This window comes from Eretmochelys imbricata, chromosome 7, assembly GCF_965152235.1.
Source record: "Eretmochelys imbricata isolate rEreImb1 chromosome 7, rEreImb1.hap1, whole genome shotgun sequence".
NCBI classification, from domain to species: domain Eukaryota; kingdom Metazoa; phylum Chordata; order Testudines; family Cheloniidae; genus Eretmochelys; species Eretmochelys imbricata.
In genome coordinates, this window is record NC_135578.1 from 2,035,810 (window position 1) to 2,052,841 (window position 17,032).

General features: G+C 44.4%; 1 protein-coding gene across 2 annotated transcripts in view; it reads left to right on the forward strand.

Annotated features, from left to right (window-relative positions):
- Positions 1 to 3,295, forward strand: part of KCTD6 (potassium channel tetramerization domain containing 6) — a 46,264-nt gene extending 42,969 nt beyond the window's left edge. For both annotated transcript variants that reach the window (XM_077821974.1, XM_077821973.1), the window contains exons 6-7: positions 272 to 418; positions 1,132 to 3,295. The gene's annotated coding sequence lies outside the window, so the exon portion shown is untranslated. The remainder of the gene's footprint in view (positions 1 to 271; positions 419 to 1,131) is intronic.
- The last annotated feature ends 13,737 nt before the right edge of the window (positions 3,296 to 17,032 follow it).

Here is a 17,032-nt window from a genome sequence, read left to right on the forward strand (position 1 = left end):
GGGTTAGTTTTGACAGCTCTGCTATGCATTTACATACTGAAGAAACATTAGTACAGTAATTTGCCAAGCTGTACCCTAACATGATTAGAGCAAGAGTGGTTAATCCGCTGTGTTTAAGACCCAGTAGCCTGTGAATCTGCAGAAGTTCAAATCCCTCATCCAGCAATTTACCGCCATTTATAATTTTTCATTAAAAAGCTAGGATTTTGTTTAAAACTTTTAAAAATATTTGTTACTGGATCCTAAAACTGGTTTTATGCATGTTATTTAGCAGAGGCATCATATGCTATCTACCAAGATACCCAACAACAGCAAGAAGAAGAAAGCTCTCGCGAACCAGCTTCAAAAGAGCAAAGAGAACTGCGCCTTTAGAAAAATTGCCCAAGAATAGCTGTTTTGGGGGGTAGCCAGGCCATGGGTAAGTGACAGCCACACTACAAACGGTCTATAAGTGGAGGCTGAAAATGGCAACAATTTTTGTGGCAGCATTGTAATGTTTAAAGTCAAAAAGGTTTTTAGCATAATTTCCACCGAAGGCATCATTATCTGCAAATCCAGTAACGAGCTGCTTGGGTGACTGCCCCAGAAAGAGATTTTCCTGGTTACTGATGTGACTGCTGGCTGGAATATTAAATACTGTCATCCCCAGTCAGTCCCCAGGGCGCTTTGCGTTGGCTGTCATTCGAGCCTCTGCATGTCCCCAAAGGACCCCTGGAGCCGCTTTCAGACGATCCAGAAAGAGAGTCGCGGCACTAAATATGCACTTTATAATTCTGACCGGCATTCCCACTCATGAGGCAAAAAGTGTCTTCGCTACGTGTGAGTTTAATTTTCACATCCACACCGTTCAGCAGCATTTTTTCTTGAAAAATGAAATTGTGGAGTAAACCCCCTGCTACCCACACCAGCCAGGTGGTGTTCTCGTGAGTTCCCTCTGTGTCTTCCTGAAACCCTTTGGGGGACACCTGCGTAGAGAAGATTTCATTGTGGTAGTTTAAAATCAATTCTATAAAGGCTTGGTAAGGGTAAGCATTGTTGTCTGGCTGACAGCCAGCTGGTACAAAGGGTGGCCATGGGGCGATCCTGGCACTGTCATCAATGTCTGAACCGTCTTCTTTTGCTGTCTTGCAGCGTGTGCACTGCAAAGTGTTGCTGAGGTCTAAGTGATGATCCCTGTGTCCTGAAACCAAACGTTCTCGAGGGGCATTCACCGTTAAAGCAGCCGAGGTCGCACCTCACCAGAAAAGTGATTCTCAATACTGGTTAGATTAGGGGCTATTTGAAATAAATCCAGCTGGGATTCAGCACATTCTTCAGGACCGCCATGAATTAAAGCTGTGTTGTGTTTTCAACAGGGGTTCTCAAGCTTTTACTTTCTGGGGCCCCTCCAACATGCTATAAAAACTCCACGGCCCACCTGTACCACCATAACTGCTTTTCTGCATCTAAAAGCCAGGGCCAGCGTTAGGGGGTAGCAAGCAGGGCAATTTTCTGGGGCCTGCACAGGCTTCAGCTTCAGCCCCAGGTGGTGGGGTTCAGTGCCCCAGGTTTCATCCCCATACAGTGGGCCTTCGGCTTTCTACCCTGGGCTCCAGTGAGACGACTTCTGGCCTGCTTGGCAGCCCTCCGGAAACCTGCTCGTGGCCCCCCCAGGGAGTCTATATCCCCTTTATCATGATCTATGGTCTTCTTCTTCGGACGGCTTTCACATTTGTCTGCGATGGCTTTAGGCAGCTTTCCTTTTAAAGGGCATGGGAGGGCCTGTAAATGGACGCACAACGCTGCTCTTTTTCTCCTAATCACTACTAGACCAGAGCCTCCCTGTTGCATGTACGTGCCTTCCTTGTGTGTAATGGCACTAGATATGTGGGTCACTTCATTTTTGGTTATATGTTTTGCATCCATTTTCATGTGAGTCTTAATAATTTCTAGCCCCTGTCTCAGAATCAGCCCAGCTTTTCTAAAAAGACTGTGGAATATCCAGTCTAACTCAGCCCCCTACATAACAGGTAATCCCTGATTATCCTAATAGGGCATAACCAGCCTGGGCCTTTTAGTAGTTCTTAAACAAAGAGGGGTTCCCATCATTTTTTATGGTCACCGTCCCCCAACTTTCCCAAAGTGCAGATGACATTGAACGATCAGCTTTCCGAACGAAATGAAATGTTTTTATTCTGGTCTGTCTTTATTTCCGTAGTGATGTGCTGCTTACTCCAACGAACATAATGCAGTTTGCCATGTATGATAGTGATACATTCATTGTTGCTGCCACAGATGTGAAAGCAACAGCGGACATAGCAGTCCCCAATTAACTGATGCCCCTTATGATTCAGGTACTCTTAGGACGTGATCTTAAAAAGGATTGTGTTCACTTTATTTTAAAACTGCCCGTCTAGACCGTTTTCCACACAGCCAGCGCGTTAGAACTGTTAACATCGGTCGGTCGCCCGCTGTGGTAACTTCGGTTGTAACTGTGTATAAAAGCCTGTCTCATGTTGCGGTACCAATAGGTGCTGTGGGATGTAAAGTACCCCCACATCTTTCGTTTTAAAGTGCTGTTAACCCTCTCCACGACCCCCACTTTAACTTCATTATTGATAACAAAACAGTATGTGCCCGGTTGTGTTAACAAATTCTTTAAAGCTTTGTTTACAAATTCTTTTCCACAGTCCATCTATAATTTTTGACTTGATTGAAAATAGTTTTAAATGCCCTCGTCACCTCTTTTTGGGTTTATCCTTTAGGGCTTCCACCCAGGTGTATTTAGACAGGATGTCTTTCATCATTAAAATGTACTTACTACCATCATTGTGTTTAGAGCAGGGAGCTGTGTTAACCAGATCAGCCTGCTATTGTGTGTCCACATTAGACACAACCGTTTTATTTCTTTTAAACTTGATTCTGGCTGGTTTATGCAGGGTGCAAGCACCTTAATGTATAAACCAGGCTGCAAGCTGCTTTCTGCTCAGAGTTTTACCTTGCTTTTTAGCAGCCTGGAATAAGGGTATCATGACTCCAACACTCCCAACCTCTCCAGGACAATAATGTATTTTCTTTAACAGCCTTGTCATTTCTGACCAATTAAACTCTAGGACTCCTGTATAGGTAAGAAAACACCGTTGGTGTTTTTTAAATACAGAGCAAGGCAGAATATTTTACATTAATATACAGAGTTTTAAAAGCAAAGTAAATAAATGGTAATATGTGGTATCTATAAACAGCTGTTGACACTCTTTGTGTTCCTCACATTGCAATTTTATTCTTAGTTCTGAAATAAAAGGTGTTTAAATTCTAATCAGTATTCAGCTTTATTGTTTCTGAACCTTTAGGTCTAGGTTCTGTCTTACTTGTTTTGTGCATCACCTCTGACAGTTAAACCTGAGAAATGCATTTCTGGGTACTTGTTTTTATACATATGTAGCTAGAATGCAAGTCGTTGGGGTCTGGGAGGAGGGAGTAGCCTGGTGTCTTTTTTTCTGTATTATCTGAGTCAGGGAGTGATGTGTTTCATCGTTATTTGCATGCTTTTTATTAATCAGAGTTAATACAGACAAGAGAACTTCCAAGTAGCCAATTTCTGCTACTTTTTCTTCTACTTGTGGAAGAGAGATGACTGAATGTTCCTTGGGTTTCTTCTGACCACAAATGGGCATTCACCAGTGAATCCATCCACTTGATCCAGCTGGGCATCAATCAAAGAGATGAATTGTCAGGTGGAACAGATGATGGTGAAGACTCCTGCAAATTAATGAAATGAATGGAAACCTACAGGCTTTGAAGAGTCAGACCTTCACTTTGCACTTGACTAGTTGTATATTTGGCCAGATAGTTAACCCAAGCAGAGTTAAATTTATTTTTTGTGGTAAAAGGTTGTGTATCTGACCTGTCTGCAGGAGCTGGGTATTGTACTGGTAGAACACATATGGATAATTATGTCAGTGGAAGCCGTAAAATCCTGTGGTTTAGAATAAGAGAGGAAGGAGAATGAAGAATTGAGTCTGTTGACTCCTCACTCATTGCTGAGTGAATAATAGATTTTTTTTGGTTTGGTAGCAAACCAAAGAATTCGGGGGGGGAAATTGTTTTGGTCAAACTGAAATGAAAGTTTTTCAGTTTTTCTTGCTTGGAAAAAATAATTTCAGGTAGAATGAAATGTTTTGTTCAGTTGTCAGGTGTGTTTTTCCCATAAATTTTTTTTACAAACGTCAAAATGTTTCATTTTGAAAATGTCAAAACAAAACATTTATATTCTTTAAAAAAATTCAGGTTTTTTTAAAATCAAAATTAGTAGCTGAATGCAACTTGAATTCAATAAACCCAAAATGACAGGGTTTGGCAAATAAGCTATTCATCCAAAAAATTTCTCCCAGCTCTAGCTGTAGAACAGATAGACAAGCTGAAAAATGAAAATTATTATTTAATATTACACTTAGGCTTGGAAGAATTCAATTTTTATTTTTTTTATAATTTTGACAGATAATATTGGTTTATTTTTATTGATGTAAATATTCACAGTTATGCAAAATTATGGAGATTAAGTATTTTTTTGTCAATTTAAATTTTACAGTTGCAGGCAATTATGGGGGGCAGACAATAATTATTTAATGACTGAGATTCAAAAAGCTCAAGCTTTATAGCCATCAAAACATGAACTGTCAACATCACATGTCAAAATATACAAAGTAAACATCTTTAAATCAAACTCTAATAAGGTCTAAGAAGCATTTTCCTTACTTTGCCTGTCTGCAAATTTCAATTATCAATGGAGATATTTTTCATCAGTTTGTGCGTGTATGGTGAAATCAACATTTATTGACATTTACTGATAAAAATCTAATCCTTCCAAGCCTAATTACACTGCAGTAAAGTAATTACACTGTAGTAAGATCTCAAAGCCACAACCAGGGTAGGCTTTATAGTGCTAGGCATTGTATAAGGGTATAAATGTCTGTCCCCACCCCGAAAGAGTTTACCATCTTAAAGAAAAGGTGTAACAGGTGGACGAGACAAACAAGTGGGCTGGGGCTGGAGTGGGGTGATAGAGAAACAAATAAATATAGCCCACCAGAGGTAGTGATCGCAAGCAGTGGGGGTGACAAGTTTCGTGGCCTGGTGTTTGCAGGAGATTGTTATTACTGAGAGAGAGATATGATCACCCTTAAAACTTGCTAACTTTGCCTTAGGTACACAGATTATGCTACTTCTGACCTGCCAACATTCCCTGTGCTGACTGGAAGAACTACCACGGGGACACTGCTAATGCTGAGGTAACTAATCTGGGTATCTAGGGCAAAGCTAGCGATGGTAGTTGTTAAGGCTGACGGTTGTCTCTCTCTCTCTCTCTGGTTAAAATCTCCCATGAGCACCAGCGTATGAGATTTGTCATCTGCTTTACAAGTGGTTCGTCTTTGCCCTCCTCTGCCTTGGCTTGATGAGTCTGTAGACCACAGCAGCTTTTAATTCTCCTTCCTCATCAAAGACCTCTCTGAACTGTGCTCCTGAGAGCGCTTCTGGGTCAAAGCAATCCAGCGAGCCAAACAGCAAAGTACCTGCGGCGTCATGGTGGGCTCCGGTGGAGACTCCGTCGCTGGGTGGAACTGAGTCTGAAAGTGTGGGGCAGGGAAGAAAGAAAATTGGTGATGCTGCATTTCCCTACCCGTCACCTCTGCATTCCCAGGAGTGGCTTCACCCTGCCCCTCTCTCACACCGCAGCCATTCAAATGCCCAACCTTACCATTCATTCCTATTATGCTTCTCATTTCCCACAACCCTTCTCGTCTTTGCTCTTCAGTTTCCCTCCCCCTCCCATAATTCCTCCCTTTGCCCCACTGCAACCCTGATTGCCCCACAGTCCCCCTGACTCTTCAGTTTTATAAGAGAGATAAAACAAATACAGTAAAGACAAAAAGTCCTGGCATTAATATGACGTGCCCACGCTCACCCCATCCTTCTGCCTGTTGGTCGCATCCCTTCCCCCACCCTTTGTCTGGTGTTTATCTCTTTGCATTGTGGGCTTTTAGGCGTGTGATCTCTGTCTTCCTTTCTCTCAGTATAGCACCCAGCACAGTTAGACCTCAGGGCCTGACTGGGGCTTCTTTGTTCTATCACAATATAAATATTAGTCATAGTTAGGGCCTGTGTCAGATATTTGGCTGAAGATGAATTGGTCCGTTTTCCAGTTGAATGCGTGATACCAAGATGGCCTGGAGATGGGGGCTGTAGAAGAATGCAAATCAATACATTATTGTGGATGATGTGAACTGGAGATTTTAATTTATTTGAATATCAGCCTGGAAAACTGGCACAGAGGACTGTGGTTCAAACATGAGTCACTGGGCTCACTACAGGAATTGTTGGATGAAATTTTACAGCCAGTGCTATGCAGGAGATGAGAGTAGATGACCATTATGGATGGTCCCATTTGGCCTTAAATCCATGAAAATGGTTGATAGTTAATAGCTTTTATTGGAGCCACTGCTGTTGGCAAGAATGACAAGCTTCTGATCAGAAGACGAGCTCTGTGTGGCTCAAAAGCTCATCTCTCTCACGAGCAGAAGTTGCTCCAATAGAAGATATTACCTCACCCACCTTGTGTTGCTAATAGCCTGGGACCAACCTGGCTACAGCATCACTGCCTATGATAGTTAATAGGTCAGACTTGGTAGAAGAAATGCAAAATAACCTATTTCATTCTTTAAAATGTAGATCTAGGCATAAATATCTAGATACCTGATATTTCCCAGAGTAGTGAAGGCGCTGTAACAAGCTCCTAAAGAGATAAAAATTCAAGAACTCTTCCTTGGGAAACAAAAAGAGAGACATTTTTTTAGGTTTCAGAGTAGCAGCTGTGTTAGTCTGTATCAGCAAAAAGAAAAGGAGTACTTGTGGCACCTTAGAGACTAACAAATTTATTTGAGCATAAGCTTTCGTGGGCTAAAGCCCACTTCATCAGATGCATGCAGTGGAAAATACAGTAGGAAGATATATATATACACAGAGAACATGAAAAAATGGGGATTGCTGTACCAACTCTAATGAGACTAATCAATTAAGGTGTGCTATTATTAGCAGGAGAAAAAAAAACTTTTGTAGTGATAATCAGGATGGCCGATTTCAAACAATTGACAAGAAGGCGTGAGTAGCAGTAGGGGGAAAATTAGCATGGGGAATAGTTTTTAGTTTGTGTAATGAGTCATCATGAGTCTGCTCAAATAAATTTGTTAGTCTCTAAGGTGCCCCAAGTACTCCTCGTTCTTTTTACGTTTTTTTAGGTTGCTCTAGTATATATGTCAACCTGGGTGACAATGGGCAAACAAACAAAAATCCAGCTGACTTACAGCCAAGTTTACATAACAGGTCCCGACCCAAAAGGTTCTCCGGAGTGGAATCCGAGGGGAGGGGGACGTGGTCACGGGAGGGGCCGCGGAACTGGATTTTCGGGTTTTGGGGGTGTTTGTAGTTACTGTAAACAACCCGGACACTGGAAAAATGAGTGTCCACGCAGCCTAATAGCTCTGTAAACAACCAGCTAGACCCCCCGTCGGCACAGCCCGACAGTCCCCAGACTTACTGTGTCCCACAGCAATGACAGAACACCAGGGAACCTCAGGAAATTTTAGCTCCTTTACTACCTCTCACTCCCACGGGTGAATGTGTTTTGACTATTATTGATCTTTCTCTCCCTTTCCTTGTTGATACGGGAGCTTCGCTCTCTGCAGTTCGTACTGCCGACCTGCCTGAGGTTCCCCGCTCCGAAAAAACCATATCCACTGTGGGCATTACGGGAGTCCCAACCCCTTATCCCCTTTCAAAGCCTCTACCGGTCCAGGTTGGTCCCCTTTCCGCGGACCATGCATTCCTCCTCTCGGATTCGACTCCGGTGAACCTTTTGGGTCGGGACCTGTTATGTAAACTCGGCTGTACCATCTGCTGTTCCCCGGATGGTGTCTACTTACAAATCCCTCAGTCCTCTCTGAGTGATTCTGTAGCCTCCCTGCTGTCTGAAACTCCCCTTTCCACTCCGGTCCCCTGCTGCCCATTGGTCCCGTCCCTTGAACACCTAATTTCACAGGTCCCATCCTCTCTGTGGCCAACCCACCCGTCTGAAGTGGGCCATTTACATATTGACCCCGTCTGCATTATTGTTGATTCCTCCAAACCTCTGCCTTGCCTGTCTCAATACCCTATAAACCCCAAAGCAGAGGCTGGAATTGCTCCAGTCATGACTGCCCTGTGGGAACAAGGCATTATTATCCCCTGCTCCAGCCACTGTAACACCCCTATCCTCCCAGTTCGAAAAGCTGATGGTAAATCATGGCGGTTTGTTCAGGATCTTTGGGCCATTAACCGCATTGTCATACCTGCCTTTCCCGTTGTCCCTAACCCAGTGACGATTCTGGCTTCTATCCCACCAGATGCAACTCATTTTACTGTTGTTGATTTGTGCTCTGCCTTCTTTTCTGTCCCAGTTCACCCTGACTCCCAGTTCCTGTTTGCCTTTTCTTACAAGGGGCAACAGTACACATGGACCACACTGCCCCAGGAGTCATATTTTTCACAAGCATTAGCCCGAGACCTTGGTGACCTTGTTTTCCCATCCAGGTCCACACTAGTCCAATATGTAGATGATCTACTCCTCTGTTCCCCTTCATTGTTTGCCTCTGAAACCTACTCTTTAGTGCTCCTTACTGCCCGAGCAAATAAGGGTCACAAAGCTTCTCGCTGTAAACTACAATTCTGTCAAGCTTCTGTCACATACCTTGGCTTTCTCCTCTCCCAGGATTCCCGTGCACTTTCTCCCACCCGCGTCCAAGCTATCCTTAGCTTTCCCCGACCCCGCGCCCCACGCCAGGTCTGGAAGTTTTTAGGCATGGCTGGATTTTGCAGACAATGGATTCCCCAATATGCCTCCCTTGCAAAACCTTTCCAGGAACTCACTCGATTCTCTGTGCCTGACCCCATGCCATGGCCCCCTGAGGCCAATTCTGCCTTTGTTTGCCTCAAACAGGGTTTGGCTTCTGCCCCTGCCTTAGGGCTGCCTGACTATTCTAAGCCTTTTACCCTTTTCTGCCACGAACAATCTGGGTGTGTGCTTGGAGTTCTCACTCAGCTGCACGGAGAAAAGAACCGCCCAGTGGCTTATTTCTCTGCCACTTTAGACCTGTTGCCCAAGGCTTACCCCCCTGCCTGCATGCTGTGGCTGCTGCAGCACGCCTAGTCGAAATGTCTGAGTCCCTTGTTCTCCGCTCTCCTCTTACCCTCCTGTCCCTCACTGACCTCGCCCTGCTCCAAGACTCTGCCCCAGAAACCGAGAGAGAATCCTGGGTCGCCCAAGGTTGCTCTCTACATCCCGATTCCTTTTGGCGCTCGCCTACTGGCGCCTTTGTAGCCCCCCTTTCACTCTACCCCTCTCTGGCCACCCTGCTACACGGTGTTTCGCATGTCGGAAAGGAGGGGATGGTCTCTGCTGTAACAAAGACAGGATGGTGGGCCCCCCATTTTAGCTCTTTTGCAGCCCGCCACTGTGCAGCCTGTACCATTTGCCAAAGCCATAATATTTACAGGTAAACCTGTAAAAGCGGCCCAGGGGTTCTGGGGCCTGCCTCAAGCACCGTTCTTGCACAAATGCCTAAGTGTCAACAATATGAATTGATATTGGTTATGGTATGTTTATTCTCCAGTTGGATGGAAGCCTTTCCTTGTCACAAGGCTGACTCACTGTCTGTTGCCAAATGTTTGTTAAATCATATTATGCCTGCCAAGGGAATTCCTGCTACTCTGTCCAGGGGTCGGGCTACACATTTCACTGGACAACTTGTTCAACACCTGGACCGTATACTGCACATCGAACACCTGTTGCACTGTCCCTACCACCCACAGAGTGCAGGGGCAGTTGAAAGACGAAATGGTGCACTTAAGAATAAGCTTGCTAAAATTTGTGACTCTACAGGATTAAGCTGGCCAGTAGCCTTACCATTAGCCCTTATGGACATGAGATCCACTCCATCCCAAAGGCATAAATTAAGTCCCTTTGAAATTATTATGGGACGCCCTATGCGAGCTATGACTACCATTACTCCCGTTCCAGATTTGAACTTGACTCACAGTGCGCTCCTTCAGTATTGCAAGGGACTAATGCAAGCTGTAAGTCACTTCCATTCACAGGTTCGAGTCGCCTGGCCCACAGAACCCACCTCCAACGCTTGCCACAACCTTGAGCCAGGTGATTGGGTCTACATACGGCGCCATCATCGAAAGCACGCCTTGGAGCCCCGGTGGAAGAGTCCTCATCAGGTACTGCTTACTACACGGACGGCTGTTAAACCATCTGGCATCACAGTGTGGATACATGCTTCACAGTGTAAGAAGGCACCATCCCCAGAGAACCAATCATCACCTCAGGACAACGCAGAGTCAATTTTGACTCCAGAAGACGATGTAGAGGAACAGTCTGCAATACCTTACAATCTACGCCCTCGTAAGGGTTGCCAGAAGCAGGCAACGAACAAAAAAAAGCAGTAGCAAGCCTAGCGCCTACTGCCTGGTGGGGGTAAAACCGTGACTGCGGTTCCCTCAGTTGAGGTTGTCAGAACCAGAAGAGCCTTGCCTCCAACATGCACCTCTGCCTGTTCCTCGGCTGCTGGTATCTTACGGTCTGGGGAGACCACGATGACAATTCTTTTATGCAGCAGCGGGTGTGGATAGCTCAGACCCTTAATATTTCTAATTGCTGGGTCTGCAGCCACATCCCAGCCCACTCTCAAACTGGTGTTCCTGTCCTGGCTATCCCACTCAAGTCCCCAGACCCCACTGGAGGGCCTCGTCCATTTAACAAAATATGGAACAGCAATGACACTTGGGAAGCGGTGGGAATAAATGCATCTCAATGGATAAGTGTGGTGGAGGGAAAAGGTTATTGGTGTTGGGTGTGTAATGGGACAGGGCTGGATCTGGGGAAAAGCCGTTGCCTTCACCATATTGTGGCCAATGGTGTATGGGATTATTCAAACAAAACTAAAAAGTGGCGGGCCGGATATGGAGATATGAATTTTTTCTCAACCTGGATCAAACAGAGAAATCAATCTCATGTTCCCCCTACAGTAACCTTAGTGAAAACAATACAATCTTTCAATGTCATGCAAATAACACCACTCCTCGTAAGGAGAATTACCCTGTACGCTTTGGGGGATACTCCTCCTCCTTTGCAAACACCTATATGACAAATGGGTGCAACCGACCCTTCCCGGCCTTAATAGGCCATCACTGGGTGTGTGGGACCAGAGCTTATACCGCACTACCAGATAATTGGTCAGGAATTTGTTATCCTGCCCGACTCTTCCCACAATTCCGAGGGCTAGGAACCTTCCCTCGAGAACGCCTCTGCAATTTCAGGCGAAAAAGAAGGGACTTAAGAGATGCCCAATGGTATGTAAATAACATAAGCCCCTTAACCTGGGAAGAGGCCATTGGCGGTTCCTTCATACTATTAGGGAGAGTAATACACCATGCAAAAAGGCTCCTAAGGTTACAAGCTGTAGTTGAAATAATGGCAAATGAAACTGGAGAAAGTTTAAGAGCCCTAGCCAAAGAAACAGGGGCAATCCGACAGATGGCCCTCCAAAACTGTCAGGCATTGGACATAGTGCTGGCGGCAAAAGGAGGGACTTGTGCTCTCATTGGAAAAGACTGCTGTGTGTATATACCAGACAACACCAATGAGGTAATAGATCGTGCTAGCCACTTACAACAAATCGCATATCTTCCCTACGAAGAGCCAAGTTCTTTATGGAAGTGGCTAAGTAACCTTTTCAATTTCTCTGGCATAGGAAACTGGTTGTTTCAGGGAGCCCTAACTCTCCTGTTTGGAATCCTAATAATTTTTGTATGTTTTCAGTTACTTTCCTGTTGTATCCAAAATTGTGTCAGGCATGCTACACAGATAGCTGCCCCAAACCAGAGTGCTAATTTGATGATTTTAAATATCACTGATGAACAAAGAGATAAAGAACGATTGATATGTGGAACCCAGTAATTGTTGGTCATTGCGTAGCTTGACCAAAAGGAGGGATTGTGAAAGTAGAATGAATTTTATTGAAATTATAATTCATTAAAGAAATGCTGTTTGAAGGGTTTGTTGAAATATAGTTGTCAGGAAGAGAAACATTAAGGAGTGTGAGACAATGGGTCCTCAAACTAATTAACTTAGAGCGTCTACTGAACTAGGAGATTGGTAAACGTTAGTATGCAAATAAGATATGTATGTATATTTGTCAGTTTCTGCTTCCTTTTGTCTCTTATGTTAAATTGGCTTTCCCTTATCTGTTTAAATAAGTTAGCTTGAGCCTTTGCAGGAGGCTCACATATCTGGGTGCATTCGCAAAGTGCTTTGCTAATAAACAGAGTGGTCTGACAAATTTTGTGAGTCTTGAATCTGACTTTGACAGTTGCTTTTCCCCCAGAATATTTTTCCATAGGGACAGTTGCCACATCAGTTGCCCTTCCTCATAAACTAGTCAGTAGCGATCCCTTTACCACAAGAGAAATAACATATTGTGCCTTTACTTTGTTAGTGAATATTGAATCCTAATTGGAGTATGGTGCAGTGGTGATCATTGGACCAGGGCAAGAACATGATTCATTGGGGTGAAGTTTAGAGAGCTCGTACCAGGACTTAAACACTGCTGTTGCCCTGGAGGTTTAAGAGGGCCTTATGTTTTGCCTACGTCTTTGTACAGGCTGTCTGCACCAGGGTGACTTTCATCACTGCAGATTATGCAATGTACCAGGATGATACAAAGTCTTAATCTAAGGTCGTCATAGGGTATGTCTGCACTGCAAAAAATAGGTTGGACAGACAGCGGTCAGGGATGGTCTTGGTTTACTTGGTCCTGCCTCAGCACAGGGGGCTGGACTAGATGCTCTCTTGAGGTCCCTTCCAGCCCTGCATTTCTATGATTACATTTTTCTAGCCCTACATGAATTAAGGCAAATGAAGAACCATAGTGACCCTTAATGGAACAAATGAAGTCGTCCCATATTACTATGGTAATATGATTCAAGCCCTCCAGCTTCCCATGCAGCATGCCATCTACTAACCCCAAAGCTTGTATCATCAAAAACATCATTGTCTTCTTCAAAGGTGCATCTCCCACCAGCACAGCCTCCATCCACATCACGGCGCTTGCGGATTTTGCCCAAGAACTCAAGCGCATCTGATTTCTTCAAGAAGGCTACGAAGGGACAAATCATTGTAACACATTAATGGAGAGTCAGAAAAGATAGGAGCGTGCAGCATCATGCAGGGAAATCTCCTGTTTACTACAAAGAGCCATCAGCCTACAGCTACAGGGGGTCACGATCCCACTGAAACGCCATTGGAAACTGTTGTATCTAGCTGTAATACTTCAAAAAAAGTTCAGAACATGATGTTCACAGTGCTCATCATGCTTCAAAGTGATGCCTAGCATCCCTTTCTGCTTCCTATAGCGCCCACTTCTGAAGGTGAGATCAAGTTTATTCTCAGGTATAACACCACCCTGCTATTGTGCTTGCCTTGGGTTTGCTTTCTCTCTAACTGTAAGATCCTGAAGGTTATTTTTTAAAGATGACATATGTCTAGCAGAGAGCTTCCTTCCAGCAATCTGCTCTATCTGGTTACCGGCTTTTCTGCAACTTGGCCAACACTAGGAACACCGCTGCATCTTCCCAGATAGCACTGGTGGCTGTTGTGATGTGTACAGTATATGGAAACAACCCACCATAAATACTGTAACAGGGTTGCTGATACCTATCCAACTGCAGGTCTGCCATAAAGATGCCAAGACACATTTTGTGCACAGTGCCTGGTGACACTAAGCATGTAACTTCCATTTTCATTCAAAACAGCTGAGTTCAGTTACAAGTGGAAAGCGATGAAGGTGCGGTTGGTCTGCAGGGGGATGGTAAGCGCAAAGACTTCTATTTCTCTCTGTCTGCACCAATGGGAAAAGCAATTGTGATGCTTTGGGGAAGTTACTCCAGTGACCCCAACAGCCCTTCTGGTCCCGCGTCTCCCCAGATCTATCTTTCCTGAGCTCTGAACTACCAGACACTTGGGTTTCTCCCCTCTAGTTCTTCACCCCCAGGATAATGAAACCAGCTCCCCAGATAACTGGTCACTTTGGCACGCACACCCCACACAGCCTGCACAACAGACACCGGCCTGGGGGCACAAGAAAGAAAAAGTTTATTTAATAGAAAAAAACCACTGAGTCAGAGACGGAATAGCAAGGGAATGCCACACAGCCAAGTGATCCAGAAAATAAACAGAAGGGCACAACTTCAGGTGTTCCACGTCTATATTAGATAAATCCCCTCTTCTAATGCAAATTATCTGTTGCCATTGGACAAGTTCCCAGTGTGTCCCCTCCCGCCCATGGAGGGGATCCAGCATTTCACAGACAGTACCCACCAAGCGACTGCCCTTCAGCTGGATGTCAGTCTCAAGCCTCCTTTTTATAAAGAGTTTTTTTCTTTTATTTTTGTCTCTAGCATGGTGACTCATGGTTATTCAGGGTGGGGAAATGCTGGCTGAGTTGTCTGACTGTTTCAATGGCCCACCATTTGTCTTTTCCTGGGTTGTGCACCACGAGCTGCTTGGAGCTGGTCTCCCCTGGTTGAGGAGGGAGCCCCTTGGAGTTGAATGTTGCAGCACAAATTCTGAGCACAGTTTTCTATATATGACAATAGGTAAATTCCTCATCCCAGTCTGTATACATAGCTCATAATGCCCATTCTGTTCAGAACATGAAAAAACGGAATGACTCTGTAGTTCAAACCTTAGTGAACACTTCTGTTGATGATGCACAAAACAGAGAGAAAAGAATCCAGCACTCTTTCTCTTATCTGCATGGCTGAGAAGCATTACATCTATAAGTAATTATGACTAGGAAAACACTCAAGGACTAGATCTGTTGAGCAAGAAATTGTTGTTTTTACATAAAGAAAAGGAGGACTTGTGGCACCTTAGAGACTAACCAATTTATTTGAGCATGAGCTTTCGTGAGCTACAGCTCACTTCACGAAAGGTCACGAAAGCTCATGCTCAAATAAATTGGTTAGTCTCTAAGGTGCCACAAGTACTCCTTTTCTTTTTGCGAATACAGACTAACACGGCTGTTACTCTGAAACCTGTTTTTACATAGTCACTTTTCAAGAGTTGAGCTGCACTTGAATTGTCCTAGCTAAGACATTCCAAGCAAAAGTTCAAAAAGAAATGTACCTGACTTCTTACCTGAATCTGTTGCACCAAAGAGAATAAGTAATGTTGCAAATAAGGAGATAACAAATACTAACTTCATTTCTCCTTATTCTCAAATGTGTGTCCTTTCTTCCCCTCAAACTTTAAGGCCCTTATAATACTCTACCTGCCGAAAGACACACCCTCCAGCATCTTCAGAGGAAGGCAAGCCACAGCTGGCATTAAGCCTGTGATTTCGGGTTTCACTCCACTTATTAAAAATGCCTTTCAGGAGGTGAGTGTTTTCTGATGACAGATGAGACTGAGTTAAATAGGGTTTAATGCAGCCAGGATCTCAAGTTCTCACTCAGAGATGTCGTTTCACTGGACTGAAAGCCATATGTATATTCAACAAAGAGCTGGCTGTTAACTGTGTATTTTTCCACTGCTTTCTATTGGCTGGAATCAGAAGGGCTCAGCAGTGTGTGTAATATATTAGCTCTTGCTAACAGCGAGCTTCCTACAGCTCAGGTAGTTCGGCCCTTGTGAAGCCGGGGTATCGGAATTCTAACCCCACTGTCACTTTCATATTGGGAAATTCTATAGTGCCATGGTATGCAGCGTAATTACAAACACAGAGTTCATGGCTGTGTTTTAACGCTAGAGTCAACAGACCCCTCGAGAATATATTGCGTAGTATTCGAACTAGAGCGATGTGAAACGCAACACCTTTCATTCACAGAGGTTCATACAAACATTTTAGTCCACTCAGAATTTCTACTAGTTTCATGTTAAAACCATGAGCTTCACATGATCTCTCTGTATGATCAAAGATCGGCCTTAGGGTCGCTGAGAAGGTGTGTGAATCCCAGGCTATGGCTACACCAGAGAGCTTACAGCGGTACAGCTGTAATGACTCCAGCCCCTGTGAGCGGCGGTAGCTATGTTGGTGGGAGAAGCTCTCCTGCTGACATAGCACTGTCCACTTAAATTGGCATAAATTATGTTGCTCAGGGTGGTGGCTAATTCACCCCCGGTGCAGTGCTTAATTTGTAATGAAAGAGATGCCGGGGCTCAAGCAATTTTTTTACATCGCCAGGGCTATGAACTGCTGAGCCTAGAGCCCCCCCCCCCCCGGGGGCTCAGCCTTGGCCCAAATTAAGCACTGCCCCTGGGTGATATAGCTTATGTTGACTTAAGCTGTAGTGTAGCCATAGTCAGTGAATGTCTTCACCGTATCTGGGATGAGCCTCAATTGCAAAATCTAAAGCCAGGAGAGTTTTGGGTTTCATTGCATTTCATCCACCTCAGTTCAGAACAAGGCACAAAAGCATTCACTGTAGGTTTAACTATTTTGTTTAATTTTTTCTATGCCGTGTAGGTGTTAAGACTTATTAGGACGTGGAAGGCACTCAGCACATTGCAGAATGGAGCTCTCAGTTAAAGCCCTCTCTCTTAGGGTTGCCTTTTGCAAGGTAGTTTAATGTTCAACGTGTTCGTGCTGCAGAAAAGGGAAAGCTTAAGCTGCGGTAGAACATGAACACGCGCAGACGTCCCAAAGCCATTTCACAGCACAATGAAAAAAAAAAATCTCTTTGTTCACAGTTACCAGATTACTTGGCGGTGAGTGAAAATGAGTGCACCATAAGCACGGGCTTAAGCATGGCAAGACTATTACTAATTTCAATAATTTATGAGCTCCACAATGTACGGTCATGAGAGTTAAAAAGAGAGACCATCTAAAATGACACATATCGGTACTAACGATTCTAGGAAGTCCACCGCAGGGGAGCAAGAGAACAAAGGTGAAGTTCT